The sequence below is a fragment of the Paramormyrops kingsleyae genome, unplaced genomic scaffold (assembly GCF_048594095.1).
Source record: "Paramormyrops kingsleyae isolate MSU_618 unplaced genomic scaffold, PKINGS_0.4 ups29, whole genome shotgun sequence".
NCBI classification, from domain to species: Eukaryota; Metazoa; Chordata; class Actinopteri; order Osteoglossiformes; family Mormyridae; genus Paramormyrops; species Paramormyrops kingsleyae.
The window spans coordinates 461,756-467,141 of record NW_027325967.1 but is presented as its reverse complement, the minus strand read 5'-3'; positions in this window follow the sequence as shown (position 1 = coordinate 467,141).

The following is a 5,386-nucleotide window of genomic DNA, read 5'->3' as shown; positions in this document are numbered from 1 at the left end:
ATAAATAACAATATTTCCCAGTCACTTCATTTACTTTTTAATTGCTTTTGATTACCCTTAGGTGTACAGGCTATGAGGTAACTTAGCATATTAACCAAATGTGTTTGCCATGTAAAGTGTGGAAATATAAGACAAAACTGAGATTATTAGTTGTTAGACTATGAGTAGGTGTCCATGAATTTGAGACAGAAACAAAGGTTTAATAGAGAGACAAGGTGAAGGGTAATTAAAGTAACCAGTTACACTAATATCTTGGATGTCCTCCTGTGTTGCCATAAAATGTTACAGCACCTTTGTCACGACCGGGTGACGGGCGAGCGAGTGGGATGCGGAAAAGCAGGAGCAGGGAGACCGCAATCCAAGGGCAACGGGGTTTATTATGGAGAACAAGCAGACAGGGGAGCACTCGGTTAACAACGTCAATGACAGACCTGGGGAAACAGACTCGAACGCGGACTGAAACACACAAGACAAGCCGAAATAACAGGAAATAGGTGATCACAATCAGGGTAGTGCACGTGAGTAATGAGGGGACGTGGCACACACGAGGATCGGACGAGCTGGGCGTGACGACCTTGGCTTGTCCGATTTAAGTGAACAGGTACTACGAATTTAAAAATGGCATCAATGTGCAGTGCAGTTTTAAGTGTTAACTGCTCCGAAGAAAAACAAAAAAAACTTACAGGTATTGGGTGGATCTTTGCACGGTGAGGTGCGTGTTTTAGGGTATCCCCTATATAATTTTCAATGTCCTTCTCGCTAACCCTCGGAAATTGTGCAGCACAAGCTCCTAGAAAAAATGCAGTATTTAATAAATATTAAACAATGGGTCTATGCAATGTAATGGACATTTTGTGAAATCTAACCGTTTAACATACTAGGTAATTTAAAACAACATGGTGGAGTGCTGTTCCCAAGAAGGACAGCTTTCCTTTTCGGCCTTTCAGGCTGTAACTGTGACCAGACCTCGTTTGTAGCCATCTTTCTGAGGGTTCTCCTCACAACGTCCCCAATGCTGCAGCCTCCCATCAGACTAAAAAAACGGATCTATACAACATATGAAGATAAATACTTAAAAACAATTCTTAGTGTTGCAATTAGACAAACCCTTTTAAACAGCAATATAGCATATCAACATTCCATCTTTAGTTTTTGTTCTGGGCCCTCCAACTGCAATTTGAATCCCTCAAGCTCTTGCACTGTCCTGCAGGGCTTCTCAAAACACATGTTCTCCATGGACGCCGGGCCAGGGGGATTTTTTTGAATGGTCTGGACCAGGTGTTCAATACTGTTTCCAGTGTCTGCCTGCATCCTTTCAATGGCCATCATGATTCTTTCATGGATGGGGTCTAGGGGGCTTAACAGGGTTGCCAACTAACGCATCTGGCGTGACACTTAAGGCCAATTGATGCTTCACTTTTCCGTGTTCGTTTTCAGATGCGGACAAGGGGACGTCACGTAAATTTCACAATTTCTCGCGTTCGATTTTTACAATCTTATCCTAATTTTATCATATCCTATGTTATCTAATGTTATACAACCTATCCTATCCTTATTATATATTATTTTATGCTTATCGTAAGCTATCCTAATTTTATCGTATCCTATGTTATGTTATATAATGTTATCTTAACCTTATCTCTACTTATCATTATCTTAATCTTATCCTTTATCTTATACAATCTTATCTTAAACTTCTTCTTTTAACCTATCCTATCTTGATTTTATGGTATCCTATGTTATGCAATTGTTTCTTTTTTTTGTCAATGTATTTTTTATTGGTTTTTTCAGACATACAAAAACCCCCCACAGGTACAAGCATTAAGACAAATAAACATAACACCACAAGACAAAAAAAAAAAAAAAAGTAGTCACTCAGTTACTTTGTACACATCACACATTATCGAGAGTCAAGGTGCATTGTCAGCTGTTCTATATGAGAAATAAAAGGATGTCATACCATATCAAACTTTCCCACTGATGCATGCAATGCATATCTAATCTTTTCAATCTTAAGGAAAAACATGACATCACATATCCATCTAACAAAGGAGGGGGGGTTTCTCATTTTTCCAATTTAAAAGAATGAGTCGCCGAGCCAAAAGGGAGGAGTAGGCTATACAATTTAATTGTGTCTTTCGTAATGGGAGATCATTCAATGGTACGCCAAAAAGTCCGATAAAAGGTCAAAGGTTACCCCCGAAATCACAGAATACACCTCAAATATTGAAGACCAGAATGCAGTCATACTTGGACATGACCAAAAAGTGTGAAAGAGAGTAGCAGGTGCTTGTCTACATCTGTCACAAATAGGATTAACCCCCGGGTAAATCTTGGATAACTTAACCCCAGACATGTGAAGTCTATGTACAATCTTGAACTGAATGAGGCAGTGCCTCGCACAAATAGAGGAGGAGTGGATTCTTTGAAGTATGCTAGACCATTGACCATCATTAATAGTTGTACCCATATCCTTCTTTTACTATTGTCAGTGAAGAACCTTCCATGTCAAATATATTTGTGTACAGCTTTGAGACGGTTCCCCTAAGCTCTGGCTGACTTTCTATGATTGAATCAAGAAATGATGTCTGAGGTAGTGAAGGAAAATGACTGACGTTATTCTGTGTGAAATGTCTAACTTGTAGGTATCTGAAAAAGTGATTTGCTGGCAGAGCAAACTCCTGTCTAACCTGATCAAATGACACGAAGACGCCATCCTTATATAACATCTTAATATTCAACGCTCCATTTTTAAACCATTGTCTGAATGCATTATCTAATAGAGAAGCTAGAAATAGCAGGTTGGCCATGACAGGGGCGTAAACAGACATGGAGGCTAGGCCATAATGTTTACGAAACTGAGACCAGATCCTTAGTGCAGGGCTTAAAGTATTCCGGCACCGTGCCGGATCTCCGGCGTGCGGCCGTGAGGGAAAAAAATAATAATATTTTAGAGCCTGCGCATGCGGTTTAATATTTTCGAGCCAATTTATTTCACCTACCAATCATATGAGAGGAACGCAGCTTTAACTAACGTTACAAGCCTATCAGAAGCAGAGAAGGGCGGGTCCTTGCAACACGGTATGATTGACACCCATACGTCAATGTCACGTTAGCGTTGTCGGAGAAAAAAAAATGGAGCGCAAGTTTATGAAGCCTGGGGATGATGTCCTAGCAATAGATAAAGGACTCAAAAATAAATGGTGCTGGGTGTGGATTGAAGAAAGTAGAAATGGCGAGCCTTTTGGCAGTTGGTGCAAGAAACTGAGAGAGCCCGGGGCTTGTTTCTGCATGATTTGCTGGAGGAAGCTACTGTATGCCAGCAGCGGTAAGAAAGTGCTTGCTTGTCATGATTTAGACTCCGGTCATAGAGCCGCTGCCCGTGCACTCAAACTTACCACGACGTTGCCGGGAGCAACTGTTACAGCTGACACACCGTTGTCTATGACTGACCGTGTCTGCGATTTAAAAATACGTTTGTGCACATTTATAGCAGAACATGATTTGGCATTCAGAATTTCGCATCCACTGGTCACCCTGTGTAAAAAACTGGCAGAAGACAAAAAAGCGTTAACTAGCCTGTCGGTTTCAAATCAACATGCGAGTTACATGAACACTCATGGAATTGCATTACAGTTCAAAAAATGTTTGTCTGAGAAGCTAAAAAAATGCATGTTCTCACTCAATGTTGATGAAGCAACAACCTTGAATATGGATAAAACACTCAATGTGCTTGTTCGCTTTTTTGATAATGAAAGCAACAGAGTAATAACACAACATCTGGCAAGCAGAAAAGTCAACATTGCAAATGCCCCAAACCTTATGCTGGAACTTAAAGATGTCATGCAGACTTATGGTCTTGAGTGGAGACAAGTTACCAGCATCCTCCTTGACAACTGTGCAGTCATGAGAGGAAAAAAGTCTGGCCTTGAAACTCAAGCAAGGAAGGCGAACCCATACCTCCTTGATGTATCTGGAGACACCGTGCACATGGTTTCCAATGCTGCCAAGGCCCTCATGAGTCCGTTCAGCACAGAAGTGGAAAATTTCTGCTCCGATGTCTATTATGATATTGAGAAGTCACCAAAACAGAAGGAGATTTTCTCAGACTTTCAGAGTCTGCTCCATCTTCCTTCCAAGAGCTTGATAAGACCTATTAGCAACAGATTTCTTCAGATGCTGGAGGTGTGCACCAGGCTGAATGAACTCATGGATGTACTGGTGGTGCATTATTACTATGTGCTGGATTGATTGATTGATTGATTGATTCCCTTTATTGCTGTTGCAATTCACCATGTCACTAGTCACAAGTACCAGCGAAAAGCAGGCCATCAACCCGACCATACATACACAAACATTATAGGGGGGCAGACAGGTCAGGAAGACAGGGGACTGTAGGAAAACTCAGAGAAACAGATTACGTGAGGAGAGTGGAGGTGAATAAAAAAAACAGCCCCCAGACTGTACTCCAGTAGGAAGTACAATATAGGAACAGAAAAAAAAACACCTCAGCAATAAGCACATAGTCACCACATCTCACAACACTAAAGTCGAGACTTGCAACAGGGTAGGGAAGGGAATCCAAATGAAGAACACAAATACAGGTAATGCTAATCATTTTGTAGTATAAATTAAGTATTTTTTAATGTGCTGTCTCTGCAGTTAACCATTTTTATTGTATTATATTGCATGTAGAGTGATGTGCTAGTTTAGAGTGTTGTTAGGTTTTATGTAGGAATAAGCAATGAAAATAGCCACAGTGGTGTGTGTGTGTGTGTTTGTGTGATACAGAAGGCTTCTTAATGAATTGCTGACGAGATATGCACTAACAGTTGAGGAAAAGACCAGAGTAGAAATTCTTCAACAAGAACAAGCCACAACATCCCGAATGGGAACACAAGCCAACCTTGACCGGAAGGCACGAATCTCTGTGCTCTTTACAGAGTTTGACCGATTCAAAGTCATGGTCGACATGTTCAGAGGTATCTTGTAGCAGGCTAACTTGTGTAGGCAAAAACTTTAGGCTAAATGTAATGAAAGTTAATAACAGTTGTTGTTTTTTACAAAGGGAACAGCCAGGTCTCTACTACAGCAATCATAACCAGCTTTAGAAGTTATGCAGAGTTATATAGAAGTGTTCAAATAAACAGCAGTTTATTGTTAAAAAAAAGTGAATAAAGTGAAATTATTTTTAATCAGTATGTTATTTCCATATTTCAAATGTAATGGAAAGATTAGACATTCAATTCCAAGGCAAAAAATGTAAAATACTTTATTAAGTGTGCATTTTTTTTTACAGGAAATGAAGAGAAGGAATATTTATCTTAAGAAAAAAATATAGCAGTGTTGTGAATTTTTTCTTTTCTCTTCAGCCACAAACATTGAC